This window comes from Equus caballus, chromosome 8, assembly GCF_041296265.1.
Source record: "Equus caballus isolate H_3958 breed thoroughbred chromosome 8, TB-T2T, whole genome shotgun sequence".
Taxonomy (NCBI): Eukaryota; Metazoa; Chordata; class Mammalia; order Perissodactyla; family Equidae; genus Equus; species Equus caballus.
In genome coordinates, this window is record NC_091691.1 from 94869888 (window position 1) to 94885258 (window position 15371).

At 36.1% G+C, this 15371-nt stretch overlaps 1 long non-coding RNA gene across 1 annotated transcript in view; it reads left to right on the top strand.

The window, feature by feature from the left end:
* Window positions 1–11268, top strand: part of LOC111774570 (uncharacterized) — a 56132-nt gene extending 44864 nt beyond the window's left edge. Inside the window, exons 3-4 of the long non-coding RNA XR_002809567.2 lie at window positions 8147–8308; window positions 9916–11268. This is a non-coding gene — a long non-coding RNA (uncharacterized lncRNA). The remainder of the gene's footprint in view (window positions 1–8146; window positions 8309–9915) is intronic.
* The last annotated feature ends 4103 nt before the right edge of the window (window positions 11269–15371 follow it).

The window sequence follows — 15371 nt, forward strand, 5'->3', positions numbered from 1 at the left end:
AAAAGGATATACTACTTATAATGAACAATTGTTAGATATACAACTAATCTCTAACAAGCCATAATGAAAGTCATAAGACAATGGGATAATATTTTCAAAACATTACAGAAAAATAAATGTATACTTTGGCTTAAGATTCTATAGAGAAGAGAATTATATTTTTAATACGGAGGGATAACAATAGATATTTTCAGTCAAACATGAACTAATGACATTGTTTGTATGTGATTGATGTTTTTACTTGGACACAATAATTCCCTACTCAAAACTCACATGTAGCAGGGGCCAGCCCAATGATACACACAAACATGCACACTCATGCCCACACATGCACGTGCATGCCCACATGCACATGCACACTCACACCGACACATGCATGCACACATACACCCACAGGTACATGCATGCTCACACCCATACATACATGCATGCCCACACCTGCACGTACATGCACATGCGCCCACACGCCCACACATGCTGAAGCCAGCTTTCAGTGTCTCAAAGGAGGCCGAAGCATGGGGGTGGGGAGAGGAGCCCCCCCCCGATGGTCCGCACAGGTTCCTCCAGGGCCCTTGGTTCTGGCCCTCTCAGGGGCGTAGGGCCCTAAGGAGCGTCTGGACTCCCACCCTCGCCCAGCGCCTCCCCTGGGTGCAGACCCCGTGGGCCTCTCCCTAAAGCCCCTTCTGCAAGCCTTCTCCTGTCCAGCACCGTAGCACATCGCAAGCCCTCCTGCTGGCTTGGACTTTGGGAAACTTGTGCTGCAGTCTGGCTACTTCTACTGCAACATTCTTGCCACACTCCTTTCAATAAGAAAAGAAAAGGAAATTAAGCATTTAATTTCCTTTTAATTAAAAGGAAATCAATCAACGTACTATCCACCCCCGTCAAGAACTCCCTGCCAGAACGTACAGACACTGGAGAAAGTGGTTAAGTTCACATGCTCTGCTTCAGCAGCCCTGGGTTCACAGCTTCAGATCCCAGATGTGGACTTACACACCACTCATCAAGCCATGCTGTAGCAGTGTCCCACATACAAAAGAGAGGAAGATTGGCACAGATGTTAGCTCAAAGCCAATTTTCCTCACCAAAATACCCAACAAAAACCCAAAATACTCCCATATATCACATCTACTATCACAACTATTATCAAAGCAAATCATAGGGGTTAACTTCCAACGTTCCACTCAGGCGGCCTGGGGATCACCTGTTCAGATCTTGGGTGCGGACCTATGCACCGCTTGTCAAGCCATACTGTGTCAGGCATCCCACATATAAAGTAGAGGAAGATGGGCATGGATGTTAGCTCAGGGCCAGTCTTCTTCAGCAAAGAGAGGAAGATTGGCAGCAGACGTTAGCTCTGGGTTAATCTTCCTCAAAAAAAATAAAGCAAATAATAACTTTCAAAATTTTATTTACAACACTGGACACTGAGCTTCTTGACGTAAGGTACCATTCAACGGTATCTTTTTCTATCATTTTCTATTTTAATTTATTTATTACTAGTATCAGGATATAAGAAGGAGCCTTCTTTATATCTCTCATATTAGAAGTAAAGAATGTTTGATGCTGTCTTTCTCCTGATAGATCCCCAGAACTGCAGGTAACAACACTGATTTGAACTCATTTGAAACACACAGTCACTTAGCCTGAAGTGCTAAAGCAGATAAGCAGCACTAGAGGTTAATTGGTCATGGAGTCAGCCATTTGTCCAAGCAAAATATCAAGGTAAGAAGCAAGAATGGTTCAGAAAAACAACTGTAACCAAGCCTCTCCCTTACTTTCAGAACCATGCAGTCTGTATCCACTGGATGTTTAGTCAGGAGTCTATATTTACTAGATGCTTAGTTGGCAAAAAGTAATATTATCAGATACTACAGATACAAAATTAAGGTTATAGTTCAACTGAAGAACGAGGGGCCTGAAATATCTGAAAGCAGCTATGAGAGTCTGAAAATGGTAGGTTTTATTGCAGCCAATTGGAGCCTTATGCTATTGGATCTGGGGTTCTTTCATGTCATAACATACTGAAAAATCAGATGCAGACACCATTGCTTCCTATCCTTTAGATCACACCAGAGTCAACATGTCTTCATATTTTGTATCTTAGGGAAATGAAAATTATAATCAATACAGAGAGTAAAACAGTTAGCTGTAAATTCTCCAAGCCATGCAAATCTTTTGCAAAGAGCCAACACCCTTTTTTTCTAGCTATTACCTGAAGCCGGAGGTACCTGTACTCATAGATTAATTCAGCAGTGGTTGAAAATACTATATTTCCAAATTTCTAAAACTAGAAAGTAAGCTAATGACTTATATTCAGACTATAACTAACTCATAATTTGTCATTTATCTTGATGATTGAATTAGGAGTCTGGAATCAAGACAGAAGGATGTTTAATTTCGAAATTCAATCTGAGACTAAGAATAACGCTCTCCAAAAACACACTCATAGAAAAAATTGTACATTTGGAACATGCTTGTGTTAGATTATCTTTTTAGGTTAAAGGACGTTTGATTGGGCTGTTTGTGTGTGTGAGTGTGTGTGTGTGTTTGTAGGTTATATACTTTGAGTACTATCCTCAAATCCTTATTGGTTTCTTGGTTATTTATTTTTTAATTAAAGGAGTAACTTAATCAAATTACATTTCCTGAAGAAGTGCAGAAGTAGGCAGGGTGACCAAATTCTCCTGGAGTGCCATTTGGTGATTTGCAGAACATTTTGTCTCAGAACAGTAAATTGTTCTGCTTTCTTGACATATTGCAAATGAACCTTGCTTTAAATGCATTATTCTTGGTAACTCTGGTGTCCCCACTGAAATATTCAGTTCTTTACATACAATAGGCCTGCAAAGTACTATAACTACGGCTATGGTATATAAACACACGAACTTATGAAATATATCAACCCAGATGTCATATGTAAATGATAGTTATCTTTCTTGTTTGCATATTCTTTATTTTTTAAATTTTTACTTTTTCATTTATAGTTACTTTGTACTGCAGTTATAATAAGTGTTTGGCTTCATCCTGCTTAAATTGAACTTAGCACTTTCCACACGTGTGTAATTGAAAATGTATATCTCCTTCTTTTAAAGATGGAAGCTGAGGGGGTTTGTCAACCTGAGGAACCAAAGGAAGTGCATTTTGTCACATGATGTTTGACCTTCAAAATCTCAAAAAACAAAACTAGTATTTCCTAAGCCTAACAAAGCTAGTATTTGTTAAGCCTACGGTTAAATCCATATTTCCTCTTAATTCTACTATGTTTACTTGTACTAATATTTACATATTAAATATGCTCCGAGTATAAAGTTTTAAAGTCCAGTATCTTTTCCATTTAGTGTGAATTACAAAAACAGGTATGCTTTTAGCTTTGTGAAGTTTTGTCACACCTTCGCTTCTATTATTCACTTGTGTCTGGAACTACTTAGACTCCTTTCAAACTGTGTTTATCTTTATGATAATGAGTTAGCAAGAACCAGAGCTTGTATTGGAATAGAAAATTCAAGAGCAAATTATCATCTAGAATATCATTATTAGTAGTATTTCATTTATATCGTAAAAGTGGGCATTTTGTATATACTACAACTTTCCTATTTGGATAAGGAGATAAGTTTTTAAGCTTATCTATCAAAATGTGACTTTCACAGCAATTCTTTTCTATGCTATGGTTATATAATGAATTTTTCTCCTCTTTACAACATTACGTTGGGCTGAGGGATAAGCCATCAAGATTGAAATGACAAATTGATTGATGATGATCAAGGCAGAATAGAATCACACTCGGTTTTTTTATGGCTATGTGGCCACTTCTTTACTAATATCAGCCAAATTTAGTTGTGTCAGAAAAATCAGCAAATAAGATTTGAAGCAAAAGCAATGTGAGGAGAAATGGATAAAAATGTGCCACATTTGCTCTGGCACCTGTGGGACACTCGCTACTATGGCAAGTCTATCCAGGCTCAACCACTATGGCATAGACTAAGGAGGGACTCTGCACCACGTGCTAACTCAGATTCAGGTTCTGGAAGACATGACACTGACAAGCAATATGACGTGTGAAATCTACCATTTAGCAAGTGATATTCAGACAGTCAGATATAACGTGTAATAGATGAGAATAGCTTGTCAATCCTGGAAACTAGGGGGAAGTTACAGAAAAAAACAGAGAGTATTTGCTATCAGATTAATTTTGCTAATGTTCCACTTGAGCACCCCTTGCCAAATATATTTTAATAAAAATTACTCTACTTTGTGTGAATTGACTCTCTCCTAAGACTAAACATTTATTTAATTGTTCAGAATGTCAGTAAATTATTTTCAAATAAATGATATCAGGCAGTCTTCACAAACAAGGTGGAAAACACATTTACTGTGATGCCAAGAATGTACAAAGATTTCTGAAGTAGGAGTTTTACTATGTTTTCTTTAATTACCTTAACAACTTTTTGGAATGAAAATTTATAAAATTTTTTATGTTAAACTAGAATCTTTTTACAAATAAATTTATGAGTAACTAATTAAAAAAGCATTTTTCAGAAAATAATATTAAAATAATATTGAAACCTTTATTTAGTAATTCAGCTACTGATCCTATAGCTCCATTCAAAAATGATTTTATTTAATAATTGGTAGTTAATAATTGGCCTATTTATTGGTACAGGATTTTTATTGAGTCCCCAAATACGTAGACAAGTATGAATTACAAAATTTAGTTTACCTGTGAAATAGTGTTTTTTAACAAAAATTTAATCTTGTCAATATAATCCCTGCCTTAAATTTAACAAACTGATTAAACCAGAATTCTATACCAATTAAAGAACTTGAAATACAACCTATAACTTAATCCTAAACACACAGACACACACACACAAAGTAACACCAATCTGTAATTCCTCTACATAAAGATTAGCAGTATTAACACACTGATTTAAATTCTACAGTCAGATGATTAAGTAGGTAACCGTAAACATTAGGCTTTTATTTTTTTTAATTAATAATGTATTGTATATGTTGTTTGAAACCAGGTATTTTTCTAATATTTTGAATGATTTCATAGGTTGTTAAAGTACACTAAAATGTGTGCATACTTTTATATTCTTATGTTAGATTGCCAACCTGCATTTTAAACATGGAAGCATACTTTGTTTTATCGTGCTTCACAGATATTGTGCTTTTTACAAATTGAAGATTTGCATCGAGCAAATTGGCACCATTTTTCCAACAGCATTTGCTCACTTCATGCCACTGTGTCACATTTTGGTAATTCTCAAAATATTTCAAACTTTTTCACTATTATTATATTTGTTTTGGTGATCTGTGATCAGTGATCTTTGACGTTACTATTGTAATTGTTTTGGGGCGCCACAAACTGTGCTCATATAAGAAGGCAAACAAGTCACAAATGTGTGTGTTCTGACTGCTCTACTGACCAGCTGTTTCCCTGTCTCTCTCTCTCCTCTGTGTCCCAATTCCCTGAGGCATATTGAAATCAGGCCAATTACTAGCCCTACAATGGCCTCTAAGTGTTCAAGTGAAAGGAAGAGCCACACATGTCTCACTTTAAATCAAAAGCTAGAAATGATTAAGTTAAGTGAGGAAGGCAAGTCAAAAGCAGAGACAGACAAAAGGCTAGGTCTCTTCTGCCAAACAGTTAGCCAAGTTGTGAATATAAACGAAAAGTTCTTGAAAATAATCGAAAGTGCTACTCCAGTGAACACAGGTATGACAAGAAAGCGACACAGCCTCATTGCTGATATAGAGAAAGCTTTAGTGGTCTGGATAGAAGATGAAACGAGCCACAACATTCCCTTAAACCAAACCCTAATCCAGAGCAAGACCCTAACTCTCCTCAATTCTATGAAGGCTGAGAGAGGTGAGGAAGCTGCAGAAGAAAATGTTGAAGCTAGCAGAGGTTGGTTCATGAAGTCTAAAGAAAGAAGCCGTCTCCATAACATAAAAGTGCGAGGGGAAGTGGCAGGTGCTGATGTAGCAGCTGCAGCAAGTTATCCAGAAGATCTAGCTGAGATCATTAATGGAGGTGGCTGCACTACCCAACAGATTTCCAATGTAGACGAAATAGCCTTATATTGGAAATAATTGCCACCTAGGACTTTCATAGCCAGGGAGGAGAAGTCCTAGCTTCAAAGGCCGGGGCGATGCTCTTATTAGGGGTTAATGCAGCTGGTGATTTTCAGTTGAAGCCACTGCTCATTTACCACTCTAAAAATTCTAGGAGGCTTAAGAATTGTGGTAAATCTACTCTGACTGTACCCTATAAATGGAACAACAGAGCCTGGATGACAGCACATCTGTTTACAACATGGTTTGCTGAAAATTTTAAGCCCACTATTGAGACCTCCTGCTCAGAAAAAAAGATTCCTTTCCAAATATGACTGCTCATTGTCAATGCACCTGGTAACCCAAGAGCTCTGATGGAGATGTACAACGAGATTAATGCTTTTCATGCCTGCTAACACAACATGAATTTTGCAGCTCATGAATCCAGGAGGAATTTCAACTTTTAAGTCTTATTACTTAAGAAATACATTTATAAGGCTATAGTTGCTATTGTTATTCCTCTTATGGATCCAGGCAAAGTAAATTCAAAACATTCTGGAAAAGATTCACTATTCTAAATGCCATTAAGAACATTTGTGTTTCATGAGAAGAGGTCCAAAATATCAACATTAACAGGAGTTTGGAAGAAATTGATTGCAACCCTCATGGATGACTTTGAGGGGTTCAAGACTTCAGGGGTGGAAGGAACTGCAGATGTGGTGGAAATAGCAAGAGAAGTAGAATTAGAAGTGGAGCCTGAAGACGTGACTGAATTCCTGCAATCCCATGATAACTTTAACGGATGAAGAGTTACTTCTTTTGGATGAGCAAAAAGTGGTTTCTTGAGATGGAATCTGCTCCTGGAGAAGATACTGTGAAGATTTCTGAAATAACAAGAAAGGATATTAAATGACAATGAAAGAACATGGCATACACTTAGTTGCTAAAGCAGCAACAGGGTTTGAGAGGACTGAGTCCAATTTTGAAAGAAGTTCTACTGTGGTTAAAATGCTATTAAACAGCATGGCAAGCTACAGAGAAATCACTTGTGAAAGGAAGAGTCGATGGAAGTGTCAAACTTCATTGGTGTCTTATTTTAAGAAATTACCGCAGCCATCCCATTCTTCAGTAACCACCACCCTGATCGGTCAGCAGCCATCAACATGGAGGCAGGACCCTCCACCAGTGAAAAGATTCCAACTCTCTGAAAGATCAGAAGATGGTTAGCATTTTTCAGGAATAAAGTATTTTTTAATTAAGACACGTACATGTTTTTAGACATAATGCTATTACACACTTAATAGACTACAGTATAATGTAAATGTAAGTTTTATATGCACTGGGAAACCAAAAAATTTTTATTGTGACATTTGCCTTATTATGGTGGTCAGGAACCAACCCCACAATATTGGTGAGGTATGCCTGTAATATGGTTTTAAACATATTGATTTCATCAATACGTTTTCAACATATCAAAAAATAAATAGCTTGATTCTTATTATTAAAAATTTGTGTTCATTAAAAATTAGGTTTACAGAAAAGGTTTCCTTCTGGGAGAAAGAAATTTCCTTCAGGGAGAAAGAAGTAGAATTGTAGAAACATGAATAGTCCAGTAACTGAAAAAGTATCTTTGTAATTTAACTATATTCTCTAAAAATCATAAACATTACTTAGTTTAAATAATAAAGGTTAAAAAATTACCTCTGGAAAACCACAACAATAAAGATAGGGTAGTGTATAATAGCTAAAACAGTGCTCAGGTATTTTTCACTTAAGGAAAGTATAGAGATGTTAAATAACTTTGGCTTATAGAAAAATATTGTAATAGCTTCATCTCAGGAAAAAAGGTAGAGATGGAAATTAAGCTTTCATATTGTTTAATTTAATCTATGCATACATACAAAGAAGATACAATCCTTCAAATCTGGGTAATGGGCAAATTTCCATTTAATTATCTGTATTTTTTCTGTAAATTGATAAAATGCAATTACGAAACATTTTAAAAATAACAAAGTGTCAAAAACAGTAAATAACTGTTTTATTTTGATACTGCTTTTCTTATTGCAAGTTTGTATTGTTTTCCAAGCAAAGATTATCTGGCAAGCTAAACTGAAAGGATGGAGCAAAAGCTGTGAAGTCAGACGACAGGGCAGATTGCAGACCAAGCAGGATGTTCTTTGTATGTTGAAACCTGGTCACAGCAGCTTCTTCACTAACAAAGGGATTTTCCGGAAGTCTTCTTGAGTAGGTCAGTAGCTTCTTTTTCACTGCTGTTCGATTAATCCCAATTTCACCACTGGAAGTACAAACCTATAGAGAAAATTTTATGATGAAGACTTATAAATCTTCAAGGACTTAGGAGGAGAGAAAACTGCACTTACCTTAAATTTTAATTGAAACGTAACCTGTGGCTAAAAATTATTTTTCATTTTTATGTATAATTGTGCCCTCAGATATATAGAAAGTTACCTGACATTTTGCTATTCATATCTTAGCTGTTGCAACCTCCTACATGTGAAATTCATAGCAATCTTTTGAAACGCATATCATTGAAGAGTAAGACATGTTTATGTAAGGGTGTGGGGAATATTAGAACCATATCAGGGAAATAAATGTGAGACCATAAACTTAATTTTTGATTTTACATTCTCTTACCTTCCCAAAGATTTTGTGCGTTATGCTGTCTTTGTAGTCATTTTGAAAAGATCGCTTTCTGGGTTGGTTATGGAAAGGTGCCTTCATTGCTGCAAAATCTGTGGGTTAAGTAATTAAGCAACAGCTGCATTTGGGACAGGATGGGCAAGAAATAACAGTGCATATTTTCCAAATTAGTTGTCTCAGGAAGAAGTCTGTTGAGAACAATGCAGGAGATAAAATATATGCTTTGTACTACCACACCTATATCCTATTTTCATAAACTCTTAAAAGTGATTTATCTGTTTTCTTGCTAAGGTGTATTAAATTATAGTTTAAACCTAATTAGATGTGCTAGACAGGCATTTCGAGGAAAAGTTCTACTCCCACCGGCATTTTATTTTATATATTCCTAATATGAATTTTGCTATTTAATGATATTACAAAAGTAAAAGGTACACGGGAAGACACAGTGCTTTCACTTTTGCCCTTTTTGATTTAGAAAGTTTGTGTATTTTACCCATGTGTGCTTTATTATCTTCAGAAACTTAACTGTGCCAGAAAATGAGCCTGCAGGGGTCAGAAACTTTAAAGGCGCAGAAATTTTCTCAGTATTCCTCCTGGTTCTAAAGTAATGATTGTGAGGCCTTTGGGATACGTATATTTACACCAAACAATCAAAATGCCAATGTTACTTTGTAAACTGTTCATCATGATATAAAATAGCCATAGTTCATCACTACCTTTCAAGAAATAATGTCCTTCTCTTCCTAGTCCTCCATCAGAAAATCTGGGGAACCTAGAAGGAATTGAGATCCAGAGTCCCTTTGGCAGAAAAGATGAAGAAACGATAAATTATCATTTGGGTTCAGAGTTTACCGTCTAACCCTTGGAGCAGAAGTAGACTCAGTAAAATGAAAGAAAAGTTCAGTACATCCTTTGGTCGTGCAAGCATCACTTGAGATCAAGGATGCATCTTGCAGACTCCCTTCAAAGGCATTCAGGAAGGACACTATGCTTTGCCTCTCAAAATATGTCATGCAAGTAGAATGTTTCGATGCCTTTTTAGTAAAACGGCATTTGATTTCTCTTGAGAATTTGAATGCCACTGGAGAAGCCGCTTTTAATTAAGAATATAAATAATGACATCTCTCAGGAGGGCAGAGAAAATAATCACCATTGTCACAAGATTAACATTTTACTATTTTTTTTCTTTTCCAGTCTGTTACATCTTATTTCTACATTGTAAGCCAAATTACTAATGAAATTTTCCATGCTTTCTGGATCTGGTAATGTTCAAAAGTAAACCAAACATTTACTTCCCTGCATCATGGACACCTGACTCCTTTGAAGTACGGAGAACCTTTCATCTTACTTTTGTAAAACTCCCAGTTTTAATTCATCATGGAGGATACCTTTAAAAACTGTTTTTTCTTGCATATTGAGTGAGATTGGCCAGTCATAAGACGGGGCTTGAGCTGCGGCTGTTGTTCTCGTGATTTATATTGCGTCATCTCTCTTCTCCAGTCTACATCCTGAAGTAAACAGATGAAAAATGAGACAGCTGGCTGGGACAAGGAGATCTCGGCCCACCTTTGACAGAGGTCCTGTGAGCAGCCAAGGGGTAGCCTGTGGCTACAGTTCTTGTGTCTGATTAACTGACTGAGACAATGTCAGTCATCAGTCAATGGCTTTGTGGTTCGAGTTGTGATAAGATACAACTTTGATAATAAGCAATGTGTCTATGTGTATTAGTTTGCTAGGGCTGCCATAACAAAGTACCATGGACTGGGTGGTTGAAACAAAGAAATTTATTTTCTCACAGTTTTGGAGGTTGGAAAGTTCAAGATTGAGGTGTTCGCAGGGCTTTTCTCCTTGGCTTCTAGATAGCGATCTTCTCCCTGTGTCTTCACACGGTTTTCCTTTTGTACACGTCTGCATCCTAATTTCCTTGTCTTCTAAGGACACCCGTAATACTGGATTACAGCCCATTATAATGACCTCATGGTAACTTAATTACCTCTTTAAAGATACTATCTCTGAATACGGTCACATTCTGAGGTGCTAGCATATGAATTTTCAGGGTCACAATTCAGCCCATGACTCTATGACTAAAGAATTCCATTCCAATTACCCTTATTGCCCAAGACATATTTGGAATGGACTCTGCCATACTCCAAACCACTCTTGTTCCTGTTAATTAAGTGCTAAATAAAACAGAAAACAAACAAAAAATGTAAGAAGGAATCAGTACAAAGGAAATATCCCAGAAAACTTTAGAATATGTGAACCCTGATTCCGAGAAGTAGAAGATGATACCAGGGATGGAAGGCTGAAGTGGAACTCAATATTGTGTGCTTTCAGAGTATGTGAGTGCCGTTCCTGCAGGGTATTGCAAAATATGCAAAAGGAATGTAAATTGAAAAGAAAGAAAAATGCACTCCCCCTTTCTGAACATTTTCTTTGAAATACTGCAGACCTCTTCCACTAATAAATGCACTAAAATGCCCACAAATAGATGTTTATTTATCATTTATTATTATTGAACAAATAAAGTTTAACCATAACAGTGAATATGTCTGAGTGTGAGTTTTTTAAGGAGGTAAAAGTAAATATGTTCATCTATAACTTAATAAAAATGTTTGTGAAATTTAGAATGAAAGTTTTAATATAGGATTTTGTTATTTTCAGGTGTGGCAGACACAGGTTAAGGTGACCCCTCCCCCCAATGAGTCACTCCTTCTGTAATCCCCTTTGCTTGAGTATAGGGGTAACCAATAACTGCTTTTAGCTGATAGAACATGGCAAAAGTGACAGGAAAGTCATTCCTGTGATTTTGTTGTGTTATATAAGACTCCATCACAGCAGACTGGACCAAGAAACTCTTCTAGTAGCCTTGAAGAAGTAAAGAGCCACATGGTAAATGGCTTATGGAAGGACCACAAGGCAAAGAACTGAAGGTGGCTGCCAGGAAGGGAGAGTGGTCCCAGCCAACTGTCAGCAGGTGAGCAGGGTCTTCTGTCAGACAGCCTCTAGGAAAGGAATCCTGCCAACATCTGAAGTGAATTCGTGGGTGGACCTTTCCCCACTTGAGTCTCAAGATGAGGATGCAGCCCAGCTGACACATTGGTTGCAGTCTTGTGAGACCCTGAGCACAGACACAAGTTAAGCTTTGCTAGGACTCATTACCTGTGGAAACTATGAGATAATAAATGCGTATTGTTATAAGCTTCTAAATTTTGTGGTAATTTTTTACTCAGAAATATAGAAAACTAGCATAGCCAAAATGTAAAATATTTGTCAGTCTATATATATATCCCAGAAAAAGGAAAATCCAAAATAAGTGTGTGTTTGCCTTTGTAATACAGTTTTTCCTTGTTTCTTTGAAAATGATTAAGTTTTCTGATCTCAGAATTAATGGCATTTCAGAAACTATTATCTTTCACTGCAAAAGCCCAGTTACCAACTTAAATCTTTGTTTATCCCCCTCCTGCCTACCTGTTTTACTAAATTTGTATTTATTTCATTATTTTCAAAGCACCAGACCTTGACATGTTATAAGCGTGGACTCCCATTGTCCTATTCTTCCATCTCTCTTCACTATTCTTCTCCTTTCCTCTCTCCACCTCACTCTTCTCTCTGACTCCTGTGTGTGCTGCTCTTTCCCTCATGCTCTCTCTCTCTTCCTCCTCCTCATTCTCCTCTCTGTTGCTATCTCATTATCTGGCTGTCCAACTTGGTAAAGCCTGGCAAGGAAGAAACAGAAAGAAACGGTTATTTGCGCTAAAATAGTTTATAACTAATGGCCAGAGAGCACTATGAAATGGTGAAATATATACAATGCACAATTACATCAACCAAGAGCGTAATAAAACAATTGGTTTATAGGCACATTTTGCAAGTATTTTTCCTCTGTTAATTTACAGAATAAATAATAACTTTATTGACAAGAATAATTAGAAATGTAATAATTGAGATTAAATATCCCTAAGGTAGATACTGAGTGTTGAACCAATCTTTTACCTAAAGCTATGATGTATAAGTAGTCTTTTGCAAATAAAATAAATAATACTCAGCCTTATGTGTATGTTTTTATGTATGTGAATATAAATGTACTTATGTGTATATTTCTCTATTATTTGCCATTATTTTTTTTCCTTTTTTACATTTACTCAAGTAAAGATTTAGCAGGATACATTTAGATTTATAAAATTTAGAGTGGGGCAAGGTCACTCTCATGGTCTGCTTCTAGTCAGAACTATGTGGCTGGCACTCCAACATAAACTCAAGGCTGCCTGTCAGGGATTGTGAGCAAGGTGATAAGATTGAGATGATTAATCTGGATAAGATAAACTTGTTTTATAGCTTTGAATTGAATGATTTATGAGGGAGTGGTGACTTTAAGAAAATGCAGAGAGAGTTTGTTTAAAGCAGGACAAGAGGAAGAAAAACAAACCCAAACACTCTTGAAGAAAGAAAACAGATAATATTAGAATAAAATATAAATATAGTAGGATTTATGAAGAAGAGAAGTCATGATATTTTAAAATAATAAATATTGCCTGAAGACAAGGTTAATATTGTCTTTAATTGGTAGGGTATATTTTCTTAAACAAAATATTTAGCCATCACACTTCCATCTATACAGACAGGAACATACATAGAAAGTCTATAATCTATATCAAGAAATCCCAGGTTATCTTATCTCTGAAACTTCTGAGACATAAGGAAAACATTGTTTAAAATTCTTAACCAATGAAATTCTTTTAGAGTTGGTAAGTGACATCTACATGCAAAAACTCCCATATGTAATTTGTCACCTGCATTAAAATAAAATGTTTGCATATGTCAAAAACCTAGTCTTAAAAAAAAATCTTTATTTCAAAATAACGTTAGATTTACAGAAGAGTTGTAAAGATAGCACAGAGAGTTCCTGTATATCCATCTCCAGCTTCTACTGATGATATGTTAAATAACCATTATAAACATATCAAAATGAAGATTTAATACTATAAACAACATTATTAACTAAACCACAGACTTTCTTTGTATTCCACTAGGTTTTTACTAATGCCCTTCCAATTTAAGATGCAACATAGGATACAAAATTGCACTTTTTTCATCACATGTCCTTAGTTTTCTCCAAAATATGTTAGTTTCTTGGTCTTTCCTTACATTTCTTGGCCTTGATACCTTTGAGGAGTGTTGATCGAATACTTAGTATGGATTTGTCTGATGTTTTCTCATGTTTAGGCTGGGTTTTAAAAATTCTTTTTGGGAAAATCCCACAGAAGTGGGTGCTCTTCTTACAACCTTCTATCTGGCAGTACAAGCTACCATTACTTGTTATGGTAGACTAATCATGATCACTATGTTAAGGTGGTGTCTACCAGCTTTCTCCATGTTCAAGTTACTATGTCTCCTTTCCATACTCTGCTAAAAGTCAGTTGCTAAATTCAGGACATTCTAAAGAAGAGAGGAATTATGAATTACCTTCTAGAGAGATGAGTATCAAGAAATTTGTGAATATATGTACCAGAGTAATTAATAAATATTTGGGAGAAGATATCTTGAGGATATGCAAACATGATCTTTTTTCTTAAAGCGATGCTACTAACTTAAAGTTTTTTTCTACTAATCCATGGAACTTGCCTGTGGTAATTCGCACTGCAATGGTCTAACGGTGATTTTCTGTTTCCCTTATTCCTTTTCCATTTATTATCTAGAAGTCTTCTGTAGTGAAGATTCGTCTCTTATCTCCCACTGATTTACGTATCCACTATTTGTCTGTATCAATATGGACTCAGGGACATTTATTTTATTCCTCAGGTTGTAATCCTATGTTGTCATTGTTTATTTTGATTCTGAAGTTATTCCAGCTTTGACCATTGGGAGTTCTTTAAGCTTCAACCTTGGGAAAGAATTGGTTGTAATTTAACAAATTTTGATACAAAACTAAGTTGATAGAGAATGAAATAGACGTAGACTCAATGGATTCAATAAATAAGTTCACCTTCCTAGACATGGATAGTGATTGCACCTATTAAATTATGCTCCATGGGCTCCAACTGAGGTGCTGACCTTAACTTTGAACAGCATGAAAGCATATTTTTACTCATGAAGTTTTTTGCAAAAAAAACCCATGATTAACCATGTATTGGTTTATCTTAGTTTTATTGATGAAATCTCTCAAGATAGAATAAAAAGAGATAAAGTCCTATCCCCAAGGTTACTTGAATAGCCATGATTTATACATGGGCTTTTAAGTGACAATTGTGGCTACAATAACAGCGATAATTAAGGAAATTTAGTAAAAACAGGATGTACCTACTGAAATGTATCTATGAAAAGCTTCATGTATGGAATGATAGCAAGTTTCACTTTTTTATTCATGCACTGCACCATATTTTTGAAAACAATTTAAACATATACAATCGAGAGGCTGTCCCCACTGCAGTAGTGGTTAACTTTGGTGTGCTCCACTTTGACGGTCGGGGTTCACAGTTTGGATCCTGATGCAGACCTACAGCACTCATCGGCCATGTTATGATGGCAGCCCACATATAAAACAGAGGAAGATTGGCAACAGATGTTCGCTCAGGGCGAATCCTTCTCAGAAGAAAAAACAAAAACACACACTCTAGTGATAAATTTATTCTTGATATTTTTCTTATAAT